The 22385-nt window shown below is 41.5% G+C and overlaps 2 long non-coding RNA genes across 7 annotated transcripts in view; one reads left to right on the top strand and one right to left on the bottom strand.

Annotated features, from left to right (window-relative positions):
* Positions 1-22385, top strand: part of LOC108402963 (uncharacterized) — a 261901-nt gene that overhangs the window by 205606 nt on the left and 33910 nt on the right. The window lies entirely within an intron of this gene.
* Positions 9013-21200, bottom strand: LOC140845499 (uncharacterized). Its single transcript, XR_012124307.1, has 4 exons — positions 21057-21200; positions 18829-18909; positions 12176-12334; positions 9013-9433 (listed from the first exon to the last, which is right to left on the bottom strand). It is a non-coding gene; the product is annotated as an uncharacterized lncRNA (long non-coding RNA).

Raw genomic sequence — 22385 nt, 5'->3', positions numbered from 1 at the left:
TCAGGCAGGTGGCGTATGAGAGCGCTGTTAAGTGCCTTTCTATCTCTGTCCCCCAAGGACCCACTTGGTTTGAGTGCCTGCAAGGTCAATGTGAGTTGAATATCCAGTCTGCTGATATGTGTTGATGCCATTGTTCCTGAGAAAATTGTATTTCCCCCATGGATTATTTGAAATGCTTTTCTATAGAGTCTGAATTTCTGATCTTTCCCCCTTTTAGTGCTAATGTAATGAAAACAAAATTATTTCGTAATGTTCCAAAGCCCTGGCTGATCCCCGAGCTGACTATAATTGTGAATCTCTGACCTCAGAATCCATCCTGAAGTTGGTCACGGGTGGAACATTCTAAGCAGAGCACAGGTCTGCAGTGGATTATGTAAGAACTTCACGTAAGACAGTCTTACTCCAATTCACTGTGGACCTTACCAACACAGGAGAAGAGAGTTTCCCCTCAGCCTCACATGCGAACAGGCCCAAGGCTCTTTCAGGGGCAGTGAACCTCAATGTTTTTTCTAAGATTTTACCAGCTTTTTTAGATTAGTAAGTAGCCTGCTCAGTCCTCTAAAAATCTAGATAGTAGTCTTGCTGTAAATAGCTTATCTCATTATATTCCTGTTGATTCTGTCTCTGGTTTTGTGTTTCATCCTCTCCTACTGCACATAGATTCCGAGGCTCCCAGGCAGCTTTGTATTTTTGCCCTTTGGCACAAGCAGAGCACAGGAGTGAAGAGAATGGAGGTCATGATTCCCTCTCTGTTCCCACCAGCCAGGCAGCCTTACATACCCCATGTCCCGATGGCCCCAAGGGGCCCAAACAAGTGACAACTTTGTCACAAATGTGATTGAACTATTATTAAAAGAATATGGATGACCTGAGTAACTTATAAAACCTAACATAAATACGCATACACATATATGTGTGTGTATATGCCTAGCTATGCAGGTGTGTACGCATATGCATAAATGTGTGCATACTCTGTAACTATGGAGATATTTAAAAACTTTAAATGAAAGGTAAGGAAGACAATGAGTGCCATCTCCTGGAGAGACCTACCACTACATTTTCCAAACTCTATTTCAAACTTTTCTAAATGCCAAGCTAATGTTCATTGGAGTAAAAAACTTCTTCCTATCTTTCCAAGTTGTTTATCCAAACTATAATGTGTCCACCCCATAAAACAACATCATGGTCCAACATGCCAGGATATTCCTTAGGGAATGAACTAAGGTGCCTCCAGGGAATGGGTTATTCATGGAGAGGGGTGTCAATGGTGAGTTACTAGAAAATACACTCACTAGAGAGGTCAGCTTGGAAAAGGTCTCAAAAGTTGTGATAGTTAATGGTACTTATAAAAATAAACTCTAGGGCTCATGGTATTTTATTGATGACACCGCCTTGCAACGGGTTGATGTTGCTATAGCCACAATTTCCTACAATGCAATCCTACCACATAGTTGACACCTATCCATGCACAAAAGCTTAATCTATCCTAAGACAAACATTTTTACTTTCTCTCAATAAACTGGCATGACAATACAGTAACAGGTCTACATGTATAGTCATATTAGCAGTACTAAGAAAACACTATTGGGTCAGTTATATGAGATACATACGCAAACAAATCCCTGTTCACATTCTGTTGTAACTAGATATGATTAAGAAGGTGAACTTTCTCTTCCTAGTGCAAATGACCCAGGATGTAGGTTCTCATTTGGGGAGTTGGTACTATGGAGAAACAGGGTTTCTGCTAAACATGACATTAACACAGGAACTAATAGGAGCTCATCACTCAGTATAGGGGAGGGAAGTATTTGTAGCTTTTACACAACTAGGGAATGGAAAAGAGTCGTCATCCTAGAGTGAAAGAAGGGCATTGATAGTAGCTTATGGGGATCCTTTCATTCTACCATTCAGCAAACATGGAGTGACCACTGGGCATGCAGTCTGTACTATGGTCAATGCAAGAGATCACATCACAAGAGATTAATGCAGAGCATTGATCTGCCCTCAGGTGCTTGTGTTCTAGTAGTGAACACAGACAATAAATAAGTGAAGCATGTCTGTTAGAGGATATTGAAACTCAGAGAAGAATGCAGCAAGGAAAGGGGAAAGGGAACACTGAGGGGGAGAGTGTTGCAATTGTACACAAGGGGTCAAGGCAGAGCCTTCCTGACAGCATGACATTGGAGTCAAACCTTGAAGGAGAAAAGAGAGCAAGCTTTACCAATAAGTGGGGCAGATGGAAGGGCAGAGCAAAGACCCTGAGGCAGGCGTCTGCCTGGCATGACGAGAATCGTTTCCAAGCACCAAGCGATGGGCTAAGTTCTCTTCCAACTTTTATGTCATTAGAACCCCTCCACAGACTATGAGGTAGAAGCTGACATAAATCCCATTTCACACATGAGAAGGCCAGCACACCAGGAGGTCGCCCAGCGAGCTCACACTGGCCCATGGTAAACTTAGATATGTGCCTAGCCTGGCCCTGGTCTTGGTGCTCTTACACACTAAGCTCAGTTGCTGATCAAATGGGTCTCTTCTGGAGGCTATCAGAAGAGCTGTAGTGGGCTAAGAAGGAATGGGTGTTTTTCTGGGTAGAACCTGGAAATATCTAAGGACTTTCTTTTTTAAATAATACTTGATACTTTCCCTACAGGCTGTGTTCTTTTCAAGTCCAGGTATATAATTGCAGTGTGTAATCGTATCTGGTTTTTCCATTTTTTTGTATTTACATTAGACCCTACAGGAAAAAGTTGATATCATAACAGCATATGGTCATGCCTTTAGCTTCAATTACCAACCCAGTGATGCTCCACCTGACTTTGTGCAGAGATCCTGAAGGGATGGAATGAGGAACGTAAACTAACAGTGTGCCCACCCTACTACAGAGGGATTAACCCTTGTCCCACCGTATCAGGTGGTTCAACATCAAGAAGAAACAAATGCCAGCCCACCTGCACATGCTCAGAGCAGACATACTGCACACCAGCACATGGTCCCCACACCCCCTGCACCCACACCACAGATGCAGCCCAACACACAACTCACACTAGCAGCCACGTGGCATCAGGGACAGAAAGCACAGCCACCACCAAACACTACCTGCAGCCTGTCCTGCCCCTTAGGATGGATTTCTATTGCCCAGGCCTGGGAGCAATGTGAGCAGGGTATGACAGTTGAAGTGGACCATCCATCTGGTTGGTGACTCCCCTCAAAGGCTGCATATTACCCAGCTCTTGTTCCAGGCCCGGCAGTGCTGAGGTCAGCCTCTCCATGGTGAGTGAGACCAGCACAAATGAGAGCAGCTTACGCATGGGTGGGGTCATTTCCCCACAGACTATTTCCCACTCTCCTTTAGAAAACACTTTCAATCACTGGTTTTACTACCATAAGATAACGTCCTCATTCCCTGACAGTGTCACCAGTCTGGTTCTCAAGGGTATCTGGAAACTTAGCTGCTGGCCAAGTTGCAACAGACCTATCACAGACGAGACTCAGTTCTGCACTGAAGTCTCTCAGGGAAGGTCTAATACCCTTTCTGATCCTCCATTTCAATATCTAAAACATCAACAGAAAGATTTTTAGAACCTACATAATACCCTCTATGCTTTAACACTGTTTATTTTTCTCCTACTTTAAAAATAAAGAAGTTATAATTATTGAAGTTAATTCAACTCTTTTCTAAGAAGGGACAGATGTTAGAAATACCCTGTTTTTCCCTGACTTCTGCTTTCACCTTTTTCTCCTCATCTCATTGGCTCTGTTCTTTCTCTGACAGAAGAATCCCTAATTATTTAAATAATCATACTTTAAGGGCTTTTCTGTAATTTGAGCATGGAGGATTCTGCCGTAAACATAGCTATAACCAAATGGTTTGTCTGGAGAGATGGTGATTGAAGGCACCGAGTCATGGCCGTAATACAGGGGAAATGACTGAGTAACATGGGAGGGAGGGGCGTGAGCTGTCTCCGAGATGGGACCTCCAAAAGCCTGCTGTTGACGCCAGCCCCAAACTGAGCTAGCTTCCTTTTCCTCCCATTCTGCTTGGCCTGCCTTCCTGCACACTTTCTGGGGCCTGCTTTCTTACGGTTCTTTTCTTTATTTCTCAACGTTTTCAGATAAGAAAATGAACTAATGACAGCCATCATTACCTGAGCATGTGTGACAGTTCAACACTTACTATCATTTAATCCTTACAAAAATCTTGCATTTAGCAGAGAAGAAGGAAACACAGAAAAATTATGAGGTTTGTCCAAGTTACCCAACTGCTGAATGACAGAGCTGGAAATTAAAGCCAAACTGGACAGACTCTGAAGCCTGTCTTTCTTCCATACTGTGTGACCACTGTGCTTGGCTGATAACCTGTCCTAGAACCATTTACATTTTCATTGTGAACATTTATATTTTAATATTAAAAGGTGAAGGAATGGATTCCAAAGCCAAACTTCCAGACCTCTGGAGAGGATGGGAATAAAACAGCAATCGTTTTTAGGGGTCTTCTCAATGTCTATTTTTGAGACAAGTTCCTGGTAGTGTATTGCCCCAGCTCCTGTCCATGCAACCAGCATTCATGGTGCATATACGTCTGCCAAGCTGTCTGCTAGGCTCTGAAAAGAATAGCATGAATGTTGTCCAGCACACTTCCCTTCTCTCTCTCTTAATAACCTTCCCTTCTCTTCTGGAAAGTTCACGTTGTAGAGCAATGCACTCAGGACCTAGCTCTTCTCTCTCTCTCTTTTTATTAAAAATAATTCCCATCTCACCTTAGCAGGACCCTGATATCAATTACTAGGGATGTTCAAATGTTTCTTCTATGTTCTCAATATTAACTTCATTTTTTGAACCTACATTTGATTTGTTTTTCCTTTAGAAAGCAGTAAGTGTCTGAAAGATAGTTTTTAGTAGGCCTACTATTTTGCTTACACTGAAATAAAGGATATTAAAGAGTCTAAAATTTATCACCAAATTAAACCAATAGAAGCTTGCACAGGGTCACAAAACCACCATATCTTTAATTTGTCAAAATAAGCTCCTCTTCCATAGACACTGATTCAGTTACAGAAGACAGCTTGTCTCTCAAACTTTTAAATTATTTTTTATACAAATGACACATGCCTGACTTCTTTATCTGCTCTCTGTAGGATTTTTACACTCTTCACCTTCTCTGCAGATGCCCCAGGATGTAGTTTTACTTGTACATTATCCTCCTTAAAATGTCGTGTTCAGAGTCAAAGATTGTATCTCAGCTAAGGGCCCACAAGACCAGAGTTCACCATGATTTCATTTATCTGAAAAGCTCTTTTTATGTTGGCTTAGATTGTATCTATTTGTTTAGCGGTTCTCTCATGAAAGTGGTTTATATTGAGCTAACCCACTTTTTCTTCACTAACTTCTTTAAAACCAGTTCTTTTCCATCCTTATAATAAAAATAAATTAAACTTATTTTAAAAGCATACATTTAAAAGTCCTCAAAAGATGAATTTTCTATTTATGCTGATGGAATTTCATTGTGTTACTATCAATATATCTTCTCAGCCTTTCCAGATGTTTTTTGATCCTGATGGTGGTGAGGAAGTTGATGGTATTGATGAAACAATGTAAGTCATGTGATGGAAATGGTTGAACTTGAATAACAGGTGCCTAGGGGCTCATCCTGTCTATTTTTTCATATGCTTGAAATTTTCCAAAATAAAAGCAAAAAAAAAAAATTGCCCATGCATTTTCTTCTTGTTTATACTTAGCTTTAGCCATCTTATCTAACAACACAGCATAAAATTTTCCTCTTGTTTTGCTGAAACCCATATACAGTTTGTCAAAAACATTCCCTTCAGTTAACTGGTAAATTTTCAGAATTCCTTAGAAGTGGGAACTAAGCATTAAAAAATTAAATGGAAAAAGAAACTTGAAAAGTTATCAAAATCTCTCTTTTGTTTCCAATCTTGGCCGTAACTTTGTTACAGATAACAGTATTCTCTTGTGATTTCATTGTTGCTATAGCATCAAAGCTGTACATTTATGTATATTTTGGAGCCTTAGTTTTTAGCCAAGCTGGGTCAAAAGGTGGACAGTCCAGGGCATCCTTCTCTGAGGATAGCTAGATGTCACTGGGTGCAAAAATATCAATGGGAATATAACAAGAAGAAATTGTGTTTACCAGAATTCCTCTTGGGAAAGGGAGTTGGAAGAATTACTTTGATAAGACTTTGGGGAATGCCCAGATTACCATAAGGAATCTCTGACTTGATTCTGAGGATAGCAGGTTGGGGCAAGGCATGTGCTTGCACAGTGTTAGGCACATCTGCATCAGGACTGACTCACTCAGAACAGTTCAATCAGCTAGAGGCGTCCCTCATTCTTGGCCTACCCCACAGAACATACAATTTCTCTCCTTAAGACATGTTAAACAATGAGTTTTAAATCTTCGGTTTGAAGGGGAACCAATTATTAGATCTGACCTAGATCCCAGGATTAGTTTATAAAAATTAACATTCTAATCAGATGATTTGAAAGTAAAAGAACACTTTAGTATCACTTTAGTAAACATTTACCTGTCAGGATGGTTTTGCCTAATTTTGCTTCTGGAATTGTAGATTCTGTGATTAGATTTGGATTGTTTTCATGGTGCAGCGTTCAAAGATTTAGGAGGAGAAAATGCACCATCAAGAAGTGAAGTGCCAAGGGAAATGGACTGAGCCACACAGCTCACGAACACCACGGACACCCACAAGGCAAACAGGGACTATGCCTAGGAGGACTCTGTCAAGCAACCCCATGAGACAGAAGCAGCTACAAGGACTGTTTCCATTATTTTCCATGAGCCCTGGAGACACGATCACTGCTGATGCAGAGAACATCAAATTCAGCTGGCCAGCTCTGGGTTAAGTGAAGGGCAAATACAGTCATGACAGCAGTTAGAAATGTATAATGAGCATTTTGTGTGCGTGTCTTCCAGGAGGCAGAAATGTGAAAGACGTGGCCTTGGTAGACCTCCACATCTCTCACATCAGGCTGCGGAAAATTAGAGTCTCCTCTAGTTAAATAAGAAAGGTTAGCATTTAATAGTTGATGAAGGCAAGGGAATCTGAACAGATAAGAGCTGTGTATGCACAGGCTGCGTTGGGACAACCCCAAATCCTCTTATCTCTTCTCAGAAGGTCTGCTGTTTGTAAGATACTGTTTTAAGTGGAGGAAGGACAGGAACAGCAGCATATACAGGGAGAACCACTCTTTTCAATGGAATGTTAAAGCAGAACAGATGAAGAAGTGATATTTTGCAATTTTATGGGGTGCTATAACAACACACTGTATTTTTTTTTGTCTCTGGATTCAATATATTGATCTCTTGGTAGTTAAACTTTAAACTATCTGCACCATTGTGGACATATTGTAAGATCTCTACCTTCCTGAGCTGCTTGACCTGCTCTGTGATCTATATTGTTTTATACCCAAGTGGCTCATAGCACTCATATGAGGAAATGCTGAGCTGAATGAATCCCAGGAGGGAATACAGAAGGATTAAGCTTTCTTTCCAGGAGGCATCCAGCTAACATGCCTTTGGGTTCAAGGTTATTTAAGGCCTGATCGTTTAAAAGACTATTTTTTTAAAGTTCCAAGTCCCCCTCTCCCTAGCCCTTTATGTCCCTGTCTTGGGACAAATGCAACTCATCCCAGTAAGTAGGATTGTCTAGAAAGCCCCCTCAATACAGGTAATGATTCATGTCTTACATGGAAGCCTGCTCCTTCTCTCCCGGACAGTACCTCCCCGCAGTCACTGGGGCTGCTGCCGCCTGCCACTGCTGCTCTGCCATCTGTCCCAAATGTAGATGCCTCTTCCTCTGGCCTCAACCATCCTTTCATTTCCAAATACTTCTATGCTCTTCTTCCTATTACCCAGTGTTTCCCTTCTCCTCTCCCTCCTCAACTTTTTTTTATATCCTTCTTGTGTGGTGCCCTATCCACAGCCCACTATGCCCTCAGCTCCTTCCCGGGACATTCCTTCCACATCCCTGCCTTAGCTGAGGCTTGGCTCCCCCTGAAGACATGTGTCCCCCAAGTGGAGATGGCCAAGGCCCCAGCTCCTCATCCTCAAAGCCACTTCTAGGCCACGAGTACTCTTCTACCATGGGAAATCCTTGCTCTTTTGAGATTTGGCCTCAGGAGGAGATATTGTCAGGGAGAGATGGAGAACGCTTCCATGTAAGACATGAATCATTACCTGTATTGATGGGACTTTCTATTCAATTCTACTTTCTAGGATGAGTGGCGTTTGTCCCAAGAGAGGGACACAAAGAGCTGGGGCTTGGGGGGAACTGGAACTTTAAAACAATAGTTTTTTAAATGATCAGGCCTTAATCACCATCTCTCTCATCTCACTCTTTACCAGATTCCTAGATCTCCTTCTCGTCCACTGGAAGGACCTAATTTGCAGCCTTCTCCACTGTCAGTCACTCAGCTGTTCACAGGGATCACCCATGCTGAGCTCTTGAATATTTGATCTTCCCAGATCCAGTAACCTTCCCCTATCTCCCCATCAGCTCCTCATTCTCATGACCCGCACTCATCAAGACCCTTCTCTGATCACCATGTCCTAAGCTTCAACTTACTCAACTAACAAGGACTCTAACTTCTGTTCTTCAGCCTTCTCAGGACCTTCAGTCACTCCACTATTCCTCTGTCTTTCTGTCCATCCCCTTCCTCCGACCTTGACTGCTTTCTTATCCAGCTTACACCCTATTGTGCATCACTGGGATCCTTTTATTTTGATGTTCTTGCCCTCGTTCCTACCATTTCACCTGCCCAGCTAAAGCCCAGCCTTGGCTCTATCTCGCAGTGGGCTTCTCACTTCCTACTTCCCACAGCTGATGATTCTGGAGATTATCACACAGCCACCTGTATTCGTGTCACTCAGATTTCCTGATCTCCAACCCCATGCTTGTCTTTTCAGTTTTTGCTCTAAAATTTGGTTCCCTTTTCCCTGATTTCATTATAGGTCACCCATGTTGATACTGAGCCATTTTTTTAATGTATGATATAAAGTGCATATCAAGTTGCTGTCCAGTCTTGAGGGCCTCGAATCACTCTAGGTCTTTTAGATGACTTTTATCTATCTGCTGTGATCCACGATGGCTTCATTTGTGGTTTTATACAATAGAGGTGATCACATATTTCTCATTTTCAAGGTCATAATGGGTACTTCTCGGTGCTTCTCATCCATTGTTTGTTCTACCATGTGCCAAGAGTATACAGTGTTGGAACTTATTAATTAGTATTAACATTCATGTTTTTACATATCAATGCATAACTCTAAAATCCAATCTTGGTAACTTCATTAGGCTTTGACTTCCTGCAGAATTCTCTGTTCCCTTCTCTAATTTGAATTTCCTCAAGTCACTGCTCCATCCTCATGGACCTCTATGGTCCAGTCAGCTCCAGCTCCATCCTAGGGAAAGAGAGAGTCAGTTTTGTTTTTTTCAAAGGATGTACACCAGTTTTAGGCCTCCCCCATGATCAGTATCATTCACCAGAAGGGCACATTTTTAGCAAGGATGAACCCACATTGACACATCATAATCACCCAAAGTCCATAGTTTACCTAAGGGCTCATGCTTGGTGGTGTACATTCTGTGGGGTTGAGATGTGTGATGATATATACCCATCATTATAATATCATATGGAGTAGTTTTGCTGCCCTAAAAACCCCCTGAACTCTGCCTATTCATCTGTCCTCCATCCCTGAAACTCAGTTTGAATTCTTGCATGAGATTCCACTCATGTGATACATGAATTTAAGCAACTTCCTTCCCTTTTTGATGCTCTAACGTCTTTAGTGTGAAGTGGAATCGTTGCCACTGTAGCCCAGAGTGCTGGTTAAAGTTCTCTGACTCTAAGGCAAAATTTAACTTGAAAACAATTTGAAAATTTTATTTCGGAAGCCAAACAATGCCTCTCATTGATTTCACAGGAATAAATCCTAACATCTACTTTCTGGACAGTCTGATATGTTCTATTCTCTACATCTGAAACAGAAACATAAAACTTAGTCAGCATATATGGTTATATATGAGTTATTGTGCTTGAACTCCATGGCTAAAGTTGCAGTCTTTCTCCTTTGTATTTACTGAACAGATTACATACTATTGTCCTTTTAAATGCTGAGAATAAAATACACATCACTGAATTATAATAGCTAAGGTGTATCTTCTCCATTATTAATTTAATGATCAAGATTGATACTTGTTAATGAAATGTCACTGAAATGACTGATCCCACCAAGTTACGTAGATTTTTCCCAGCTGAACAATGACGTTTGGGGGTTGGGATGGGTCAATATCCTCACAAAGAAGAATCGAGGTCATGGTTGACCTGCCCATGCTTTGTGGAATTGTAACTCTGGTCAGGGGCAGGGATAGGGGCATTGGGGGGAGTATGTGTTTCCAGCCCGGAGCAAATAAACCTTTGAAGATGAAATCAGTGAAAGGAAGAAATAAAGTGGGAAAAACCCACTTATTGCCTACAAGCAGTCGTCTACTCCTCCTCGCCCATGTCTCTTGACTGGCTCCGAAGGCCCCACCAAACTCTCATGTCCAGGTACTGTCTTGCTCTTCTACCACCCTTTGTAATCACCTATGGATATGGAGGTGCACTAAGACCAGGAGAGAGATTCTGGAAATAGTGTAATTTACCCACAGGAATGAACTACTTGGAAAAGCATGCATGCTCTACATGGTAGGGAAATTCTGAACAGGACCCATGTCATGAAGGGTGGAAGGAACTGACAAATATGCCAGATGGACTGATAAACAGGGAAGGCTGGGTTCTTTTACCAGAAAAGAGGAAGTTAGGATGACACAGAAGCACAAGACCACTGACTTAAAAGCATATTTTTGCTCAACGGGAAAGTTTCAGAAGACACACTATCAAATTTCATTTGTTTTGTAACACAGAAAAAAAACATTCAAATAGGCATTCATTAATTAAACCAAATGATTTAGTTATGTAACGATGTATGTATGGTGTCTATCAGAATACAATGAGACCAACAGCATTACTCATTTAAACAAAGCATTCAGTCCTTATCTTAATGCTGCAATTTTTTTAAGCAACATTGACTATCTTAAATTAGAACTCGGAGTTGCTTATAGAAGAGCTATAACACATCATTACATGCCTCTAAACCGTTGTATGCCAAATCCCTCTCCTTGCTTCCGGAGTTATTTTACTAAAACACAGCTCAGATTGAGTAACTTTCCTCCTCAAAAGCCTGCAGTGGCTTCCAGCCACCTCAGGAGTAAACTGCTGGCACAGTGTTCTGGATTCTTCAAGAAGGAGTACCTTCCTGCCTCTCCCGGCTCATCACCCCAAGCTTCTCTGAATGAATCAATAACTTCTCTCCAAAGCTTTCCTCAGACTGTGCCTGCAGCTTGCTTTGCCCTCCCCATTGCTCTGCATTTTAAGAACCTTTACTCATCACTGTACTGTACCCTCTCCATGAATTATCTATTAATACTCCAACCTGAAGCTCCCCACCCCTTCATGGAACTCCCAAGCTCGGTCACAGTCAGTGCTACATACTGCCTTGTATGGCAGCTAGTTGAGCTCTTGTCTAATCACCACTGCATTACCATTGGCTAAATACTTTCTCGAATTTCCTAAGGCAGTGGTTCTCAAACCTTATCAAGTATCAGAATTACCTAGAGGGCTCATTAAAACACAGATTACTGGGCGCCACTCCTGCGTGTTTGATGCAGTAGCCCCCAGGAGGAGCCCAAGGATCTCTATTTCTAATAAGTTTGCAGGTGATATTGAAGCTGCTGATCAGGTAACGCCTGCTCTTTGGGGTCTTTTATAATCCCTTAGACATAATGGGCTCAACGAATGCCTGCTGGATAATTGGGTAGGTGCTGTAGCCATATTTACTGATTGAAAATTTACAAGGTGTTTTATGCAGACTTTCAGCAGTGTGTCTAAAAATTTAAATATGATGGTTTTCACTTAAGAATATTTGGAGATTGGAGTTTATGTACTCTCTACAAGTTGACAGATTTACTTTCATGCATCATCCAAGCAGTTCTGTGCGTATCGGGACCTTTGAAAGTGGGTAAATGAAGGGCACACAGTAAATGAGGACTGGTGGACAGGGAATTGGCAGGGAGGGGCACTGCAAATGCTCCCCAGGACTCACGGCAATCTTAGTCCCCACTTTACTGACAAGGAAGTGGGAGCTCCGAGGGTCACACAGCAAGGACGCAGCGGACCTGGGGCTCCATCGGGCCTTCAGTCTTCTGTGCTCACGTGCTACACTTCCGGCTTCTCCTCAGAAGCAGTAGCATATGCTGTGAAACTAAATAAGAGGTATTAAGATAATATTATATTCAAGCTCAGGGTAACAACCAAAAAATCCCAATTTATTTTGAGTGAGTTGTAATGAGCAGTTGGCGAATACATGACATGGAGCGCGTGCTGTCGTCTGTCCCCCGGTATTCCCCAGACGCTGTTCATTTCATGCCTCCTAAACCGTGACATTGAGTGTTGGCTTCTGCAGTTGCCTGGTCAAGATCTAAGGCTCAGTAGTGGTGTTGACCCTTTTTTTTATTTTAACTTAAACACCACAGGATTCCTGTCTTCTCTTTGAGGAAATGGGAGTGGTTAGAGCTACTGCTACCCAGAGGTCAAAATGAGTCAATGAATCTGATAAGTTAGCAGAGAATGAATCCATACCTGGATATAAGGAACAAGGTGTTATGTGAGAATTATGAATTTCTGAACATCATGTATCTGCTTTACAGAGATAAAAAAACAAAAGAGAGCTATGGCTCTTCTGTGACTGTCAAACAGGCTATTCGTAGGTCCAGACAACCTTCTACTGTGGAAGTAGTATAAGGTGGAGTTGGAATAGTGGGGAGGGGTACAAGGGGCAGGTGGTGCAGAGGGGAGGTGGTGCAGGGGGGAGGTAGAGTAGGGGGAGGTGGTGTAGGGGGGAGGTGGTACAGGGGGAGGTGGTGCAGGGGGAGGTGGTGTAGGGGGGAGGTGATATAGGGGGAGTTGGTGTAGGGGGAGGTGGTATAGGAGGAGGTGGTATAGGGGGGAGGTGGTGTAGGGGTAGGTGGTGTAGGGGGAGGTGTTGTAGAGGGAGGTGGTGTAGGGGTAGGTGGTGAAAGGGGGGAGGTGGTGTAGGGGTAGGTGGTGTAGGGGGAGGTGGTGTAGGGGGAGGTGTTGTAGAGGGAGGTGGTGTAGGGGGAGGTGGTGTAGGGGGGAGGTGGTATAGGAGGAGGTAGTGTAAGGAGGGAGGTGGTGTAAGGGGGAAGGTAGTATAGGGGGAGGTGGTGTAAGGGGGGAGGTGGTATAGCGGGGAGGTGGTATAGGGGGAGGTGGTGTAAAGGGAAGGTCGTGTAGGGGGAGGCAGTGCAGTGGGGAGTTAGAGTAGGGGGAGGTGGTGTAGGGGGAGGTAGTGCAGGGGGTAGGTGGTGCATGGGGGAGGTGGTGTAGGGGGTGGTAGAGTAGAGGGAGGTGGTGTAGGGGGGAGGTGGTGTAGGGGGAGGTGGTACAGGGGGAGGTAGAGTAGGGAGAGGTCATGTAGGGGGAGGTAGACTGTTGTCCCTGGTCCAAGAGCATGAGTGTCATCTAGGAACACTAGAAATTCAAATTCTCAGGCTCTATATAAACAACAAACTGAACCAGAAGTTCTGGGAGTGGAGACAAAAAATTCTGTATTTAATAAATCCCCAAGGTGATTCTGATGCAGGCTAAGTTTAAAAATCACTGCTAGCCTAGTTATTAGTAAATTAGGCAATCTGAAAAAATACAATTCCCTTTAAAATGACTCACTAAATCATAAGCCAAGTAGTGCTTTGGGCCTAATCCTGTAAATATGTCAAACCGGTTTTTGACTTCAAAGTGTCCTAATTTTTTATGATGTTTTAGAAGAATTATGTTTATTTTCCTTGTGTTTTTATTTTATTTGTATTTAATGTATATTTGAGAACAAAAATTAAATTATCATACAAAAAAAGGTTTTGCTATAGAAATTTAGAGTTCAATGTCACTTGAAGTATCATCAGATCTAATCCTTATTTTAGAGTCTGAAAGAGGCTTAAAAGGTTTATGTGAGTCCCTGGGATCCCAGAGTACTGTTAATCCTAGTGCCTGTATTCTGTCTTCCATGAGGGGCCCCATATTCACTGTGTTTGTGCATAATAAAAAGTGGCATAAATAATAATAATAAATGATCATGATAATAATAAATGATAACAGTATATAAATAGAGTCTTTGATTTACCTTGGTCACCACTTGTCATACCTCTATAAAACACCTAGGTACTATATCTCCATATGGTAATTCAGAATATCTCTCTTTGGGTCTCTCTAAGTTTGTAATTTTTTACTCAGTTTTATAAATGTTTCATCCCTTAAGACTCCAGTAACATGTAAGCATCCTACTCTTAAAATAGTCTCCTTCCTCATACACACACACCTTCTGATTTTGTATCAACTGCAGAATTCCCACCTGAACTCTCAGGGGTTCCACAGAACCCAAGTTAAGAATTTCTGTTTTCATAAGTCCATTCAACACCAGGATGAAGAAACATCTCTCCCAAACGATCCTTCCTTCTCAGCTAAAGACTTTGTTTAGAAAGCGTTTGCTCCTCCATGAATCCCCTATAAATAGTTGTCACCTTGTTTCCGTCACCTTCACCTCCAGTACCCCAAACTCAGCCCTGCCTTTGACAACAGCTGGCAGCAGTGTCTAAGAGGCACACCCTCTGGTTACCCGCCACAGGCATTCTTTTTCCCTTTCTACAAGGACCCCTGCTCTGCCCCACGACACTGCCATTGTCACTATTACTGGAGGGAGGGTGCAAGTTCTGGAGCCAATTTGTACGAGGCATAAGCAAAACATGCCACTGGAGACTGCGTGTTGGACATACAGATGCAGTAGGAATTTTATGCACATTTGGAAAGCTTGCTTATTTTAGGATTTTGTTCAGAAATGAGTTGCTTGAGCTTCTTTCTCATGTGCTTTCTCCTCTGTGTCTCTGCCTCTCAGAACGATAAAGTGCCCAAGTAGCAGCCACAGAAAACAGACTAGTTTAAAATGTGTTCTAATGAAGAAGTTCATCCAGTGAAAGTGCCAAGAGACATGTCACACAGATTTACAGTTTTCACACTAAAAAACAACTGGAGAAGCTTGAAGGGAAGGTTTGAGGTGAGCACTGAGAATGCCTAAAGTGGTGAGAATGCAGTACGTCCCAGAGTCAGTAGAACCAAGGGGCAGTCACAGTGCCCACGCCCTTTGATTGATGCACATGGGGATTTGAATGCAGACATCATGCTGTTTGGAGGTCCCAGGTAAAAATGTGGAGATGTTACTTAGATGTGGTTATTCTAGAATCCATGACCACAAATTGACTGATCATGTAAACCTCAAAGTAAAATAAAAAAGATTCATCCTGGGTCCAGGTATTTGAATTGGATGCATTAGGCAGTAAATTGGAGGGGCAAGCAGACCCTGAGCTTAGCTGGGAAAGAGCATAACAGGTGGATCCTACCATAGATAGGGTAAATCACAGAGACAGGAGGACTTAGGATGAGGGGGTAAGACTCTATAAACCTGGTCTATTTCTTTCTTTCTTAATATGTTTCCCAATTTTCTGAAAACAAAAATTATAATGAATGGGCCATTACTGGCTAGGTTGAAAAATAAAGCTCTGGTCCTATTTGAAACCTTTTTGCGGAATGCTCAGACTGACTTGGCAGATAATGAGTGACTATATAAAATGGGATCCTAAATAAATATGGTTAACAGTTTGAGATATTAAAGTTACTTAGAAATCTTATTTAGACCTAGTCGATAATTTTTCAAAAGGGACTCCATTTAAATTGAACCATCATCTAGTAAAATGCCACGGGTTTTATAATCAATAAGCTTTAATGTGTATGTTTGGAGTAATGACATATATGAGCTAATGTGTTAATTATTCATGAAATTGTACGTGCACCATTTTAATCTTCATTATCTTGTAGACATTAGGTAATTTATCTGCAGTAGGCTCCTGAGGAGTGCTGCGTTATTTCTGTTATTGGGTAGGCACAGGAATGAATGCCAGGCGAAAGGCCTGGGTTCCCCAACATCCCATTTCTGAACACTGAGCTAGCTGAAATAATAAAGATGAACTGCTGACTGCGAGAAAACAGAGAGAGAAAATGTTTGCCGGTTTGACTGGAAGGTATTGCTCGTGTGTACTTATGCCAGATGGCTTAAATCATGCAGGAATCTGTAAACAATTAAGAGCCCCATGTGCATTTCCACTTTAAGGCTCCAGTTATAATGCCGGACTCTTGGCTACTTGCAGACAGCACCAAGGTCCCCCATGTCCTTCCCTCAGGGGGACAGAGGTGGCTTTACTTCCCTCAGAGCTCCCCCTTCTCTTACTACATCAAAAATGGCCCTTTCTCAAAGTCAGCATTTTCTCTAGCAGGCAGGTTTGTTTGCACTGCTCTGTGTCACAAGTGAACCACCTGTCATCATTCTTTCCCCTGCCCGGCATGTGAGTGTCTTTTCGTCAAATACGTGCACGGCCGTGGGAGGGAGAACAGCTGCCTAGCTTCCTAGCTCCCTAGCTTCCTGGGACCAGTATGACTCCATTACCCTTTCTCGGTGATTTTCTTTTCTTTTGACATTTTTATTTGGTTTGCCTAAACCTGGTACTGGTGAAATTACCCAGAAGTTGATTTTGGAGGATCTGGTTAGAGCCACAGATAGGATACCAAGATGGTGTGACTCTTGATCCTCCATGCATGCAGTTATTGTTTGGGGTTTTTCCGTGTTGTCTAATCCAGTTTCAGAATGTAGGGTCTTGAGTAGATTTTGGAGGGGGTACGGTTCCACCACTTGCTACTTGGGCAAATTCTTTTAAGTTTTGTTTTCCTCATCTATAAAATGGTAGTAATCCAAGTGAGACACTTAAATAATGCCTATACCTCATAGCAAGTGTTAAAAAATTATGAACTATTATGTATTACTTCATAGCAATCATAATTTGATAACTAAGTGTACTAAAAGAAACTGGATCTCTTTATCAAGTTAATTGATTCCTTTGAAATTTTTAAGATGCTCATAATATGTTTTATTTTTTACTCCTAACAAGAAAATATAAACTTAAGAACAAAAACGGTTTGCCTATGGTTCCCTAGAACCATTTGGATTTTGTTGCTGATGGCGAACCAGCATCGCTCCAACTTCATGCCGGCTCTGCCTGTGCGTCCTTCCTTTTCTGAAATTCCCCTTCAAAACATTGACCCTTCCTTACATCTTCCCCTCCTGGTCTTGCATGGTTGTGCCTCTGACTGACTCTGGATTTTGTTACACACTCATTCTGCCTTTCCTGATAGTCCACATGGTCTCTGGAAGCTGGACATAGATAAAAATAGAGCAGGTCTGTCCACAAGGGATTATAACAATGATTGGATGAGGAAGGGCACTGGGGGGAGAAATAGTTCATCCTGATCATGGGGAAGAATCTTAAAAGATGGGTTCCTTACATTTAGTTTAATTCTCCTTGGCTTTTCTTCCTTTTCCTCTCAGGAAGAGCTCTTATCTGAGTTATTTCTCCTGAGATGGTGTCAGCAGAAAGACATAGTGGTGGCAAACGTGTTATTTACTCTGGCACAGGCTTATGCATGGGACAGAAAACTCTTTCAAAACCAGGAACAGTCATGTTTGGATGAAAAAAAAAAACCAGATATGAGAGCTGGTAGAGGAGAAGTGGACAGTGGGCATAGACAGGCTGCAGGAAAGCAAAGTGAAGTCATCTCAAAGTGGCATCTTTCAGGGTTTTACAGACAGAAAGATGGACCTTGTCTCTTTTCCTAAGTTGTATTTGTTGTCCTGTGATGAGCTGACAGAGTAGCCTATTGGGAAATCTTTAATTTTCTCTTCAATTTCAAAACAGAATATGGAATTCAACATGTTGATCTCGATTTCAAGCAGTAAAAGGTCATATGGGAAATGAGTTGGCTGCTTCATAGTCTGATGCCCCAAAGTTGGATGGAATAAAAGAAAACGCTGGGGTTAAGTGGTTGCTTTGAGAAAGTTGGTTATTTGGAGAATGAGTCCTGTTTGGGGGACAGTTTAGCAATATCATTTGAATAAAATGTATTAATATATAATACCCATAATAATTTCCTTAGATGTGTACACAAATTTTAAAGCATGCATAGAAGTTAGAACTCTGATTTTTTCCCCCTGTATTATAGTCTTTGTGATTTAAAAATGTGCTTGAAAAATGACTGACCTCATAAAGCATTTAAAAATTGTTTATAAAGTTAAGGCAACTATTGCAAATTCTTCTGTCATTTGAATGGCTTTCTTTTCTCTAATGTTAAATCAGGTCATGGTTGAGATTTTGGTCTGGCTTGGGGACATTATTTGATGCCTCTCTCTTCCTACAAGACCCTGCCTTGATTCTTTCAAAAGCAGAAAACAATTCACTTAGGTTGATACTGCTTCCCAAATATCTATATTTACTCTTTAGTATCTCTATAAAATATGCCCCTTTCTCTCTCTCGCTCTCTTTTTTTTTATATAGGTGTAAGGATCACTTTCTTCACAGGGAGGAATAACTCCATGTATAATACTGAACCAGTTACCAAAAATCCAAAACCCAACTCTTCCATCATTTCTACTGGTCAACCCCTTACCATCCTGATGACCCGTTCCAGTTCATGTTTTACCTCCAGTGACTTAAAGGCATATAAGTTAGGCTCTGACTTTATTTTGGGGCCCTACAGATTGGTTGATTTTCCTAAGAAAGTGTGTAACAAGAATTCTACTCCTACCTCCTCCAGTCTTCAGAATGACTGAGAAAGAGCAGGGAGAGTCAAAAGCTTAATCCGAGCTTTGTCCGAGTCTGAATACACCTAAGGAGGAAGGCACAGTGGAGTTTACTGTAAGGTTGGGGGAGTGCTGGATTATTTCCATAAAAATATGTGAGGAAATTAATCTTTGAGTCCCTCACAGGACAGATACAGAGAAGCTAGGGTGGGTGAAACTGGGAACATGGAGGTGAAACAAATGACTTTAAAGAATAGAAATGTCTGATGTTTAATTCTAGGTTTTGGGGAAGAGGCATGTAGGTACAATTGCAATATTTGCAGAATCTCTTGGCTGGCCTTTGTACATCCCCCTATCAATAGGTGCTTCCAAGAGGTGGAGAGCAGTCAATCTCCATATCAGTAGGTGATTACAAGGGGGAGCAAGGGCATATCTGGACGGGAGAGGCTGGGTGGGGTCCCTTTTTGCAGCTGGGTTGCTAGAGACATGAGTAAGTAGAAGTGGACGATTGCTTGTAAACCATAAACAGGTTTCTCCCACTTTATTTCTCCCTTTGAGTGATTTTGGTTTCAAAGGTAATTTGCCCTGGGCTGGAAGAGAAATTTTCCCCCTGGAGTTACAAGGCAGATTAAATCCTCCGCTTTCCTGTAACATCTTGACAAACCTTCAGTGCTCTGCCTGCAACACAGAAGCTCTTTTATGCAAGAAATCAGACAAGATGCTGGGCTAGCACAGAACAGGAAACATGGATTCACTGGGCCAGGAGGCTGGAACCAGTAGTATCCATGAGAATACAAATCCCAGAGGAGGTTACAGGAACATTAAGAAAGACAAGGGTTTTCTCTGGGCTGTGGTATTGGGATTGGGACTAATCTTATCATGATTTTAATGCAGCAGCAGGACCCCAAATGGCAACTGATTATGAACAGGACACCCTGTGTAGATTTCAAGCCTAGTTTCACCCCACACTAGCCAGCTAGGAGGAAGAAGGTACAACTTGGTTTCATCATTAGTAAAATAGGAATAGCATTTTTGCAATAATCAATTCAGGATCACCATTGGATGCTAAAATCCTTCGGTGAAAGTATTCTGTTGAAGACGACTTACATTCTCGAAGCAGCACCCCTCCCTAAATTACTTTCTGATGGTAAGGGAAATTGTGTTTTTACAATTGGGAACTTACAGGTGATCTTTACAACTGAGACATATCCAAGAATCAGACTTAATATTACCATGACAGTGATAATGGTACAAAGATTCTGTAGAAGAGTATCCTTGTTTTGGGGAGATGCATATTGAAGTATTTAGAGTTGTAGTGTCATGAAGTCTATAACTTATTTTAAATTGTACTATATATATATGTATATATAGCCATATATACCTATATATGCACATATATATAATGCATGTATGTGTGTGTCCATATACACATAAATGAGACTCTCGCTGTACACACACATGCATACACATATTTCTCTCTATATCTTTCTCTACCTTTATATGTCTATTACATGTATTATACAGATATAGAGAGAGCTCACACAAAGGGGCAAAATATTAACAATTAGTGAACACAGGTGAAGAGTATAAGTGTTTATTGTACTATTTCATATTTTCCAAAAAATGTTTATTATGTAAATAATTTAGAGCAAAATACCTCACATCACATAGGCACAATGTCTATGCTCATTTTGTATCGATTACCTTTTCCTCTTTCTTCCTTTTTCCTCTTCTAGGTTAGTTCACTATGACAAACCCTCATTATGGTTATTTAAATATACCTAGGGTCTAGTTACATTGCTCTAGGGGGAAAAAAAAGTGTTTTCTGAAAAAGCATAAAGCACAAAATAGGTAGAGTGTTGTCAAAATGCCAGGAGTGGCAATAATTGGCAGTTCTGCCAGGTTGTTTTGCTCTCCAAAGGGATATCCTGTGGTGTTGCATGTTAAATATTTTTGCAGAATTAAGAGGAATAAATCAGTAGTTTAGAAAAAAACTATGCCCAGAATATTAACGTTTTTTTAAAAAATACCAAAATAGGGCAAACATTTTGTTTCAGAGTGCTGATTTAGTAATGCAAAGCCAAGATTATCTTTTCTTAGAGTGGTTCTCTCCAGGGCAATAGATTTTAATGCCTATGGAAATGATGAACATTTATTTGGAAGTTGCCTCCAGGGCCTGAATTATGTGCACAGTTAATTATATACCGTTGGAAGATATTTCTGCCAAACTTACTGGTCAGTTTAACTAGTGGCCAGCATGTGTCTTCACTTTCAGGATAAAGGCTCCAGGGTTTGGGGATATTTTTTTTCTTGCTGCACTTATTTCACATCCTAAAGCTGGAACAGATACAGAAAGGAAACAGGAGTATTATGTTCAGTCTGTCTGCCTCTTGGGCCATTCTCTGGAACTCCACTTCTTCTTTCTTGGTGACTTTATAAAATGAGTCATTTTCATAATTCTATCATTAATCCTCAGAGTTCTCCTGGTGCAGAGAAAGGAGTGGCAAATTATTTATCATCCCAACTTGTAAAGCCAGAGAAAAGGAGGACACTCATGGGGAAATTATTTCTAAAGTCATACAATGAAAAGTCATTTCATCCATCTAGCTTTCCTTCACTTCATGTATATGAAGCACTATGTAAAATATAGGAAGCTGTGAGGCAGAGCTTAGGACAGAGTTTCTGCTCACTAGGTAACAATAATAGTAATAATAACAACAGCAATATAAGATAGTGTGTGTGTGGAAATTGTTATGCAAACTTCTGCCCAAATGTCAGTTGTGGTATTTTATTCATCCAAGGTACCACGACCATCATCTTCTCCACCATCCTCTGTGTTTATAATGGTGGAGTTCTCAGGAATTGAGAAGGGAGAAGAAAAATGACTTACTGTTTGTGAAAATGAATATAAGCCAGTTTTTAGTGAAAGCCATCATCATAGTGAAGATTTTTTAAAGACATTGTTGGGTGAGCAATGGATACAAGTGTATTCAAACCAAAGCTGTCGCATGCGTGCTGAGGTATGAGAAGCAGGATGGCACCTAAAGCTCTCCGATGGCAGCAGGGTGGTAGGAAACAGGCAGTCAGGGTCAGGATAAAATGGAGGAGGATGGGAGGCCCAGTAGCTAGACGGCAACAAGGCCCACAGTTTTAGATTTTAATGGGAATTGGGAAGTGATAAAGAGCAACTGTAGAATTCTAAGAAAGGAAATACTGGGACAGAGTGATACTTGGGAAGTTGAAATCTGTTCAAGTGTTTTAAAAAAGATTCTGGGGAATTCCAACCAGAAGAGGAAGGAGGTTTTTAAGATAGAGCAGATTCAGGGAAAGAAGATCTTGCTTTGATCAGCAATGTTAAGACGGAGACAGTGGATGTTTTGAGAGCACAGCTGGGGCATGTGCTCAAGAAGTAAGGCTTTGCCAGACATTAGATGTGTGGGAACAAATGAAGGCTGCCATGGATCTAAAGGCTGAATCCCACTGGGGACCTGGAAGGAAAGACGGACCTGGAAAAGAGAGACTCCAGGGTACTGGATGAGTTTGGAAACCCGACTAACATTAA

This window comes from Manis javanica, chromosome 13 (genome assembly GCF_040802235.1).
Source record: "Manis javanica isolate MJ-LG chromosome 13, MJ_LKY, whole genome shotgun sequence".
Lineage (NCBI taxonomy): Eukaryota > Metazoa > Chordata > Mammalia > Pholidota > Manidae > Manis > Manis javanica.
Note: the sequence above shows the minus strand (reverse complement) of the source record. Positions and strands in the feature narration are given on the sequence as shown.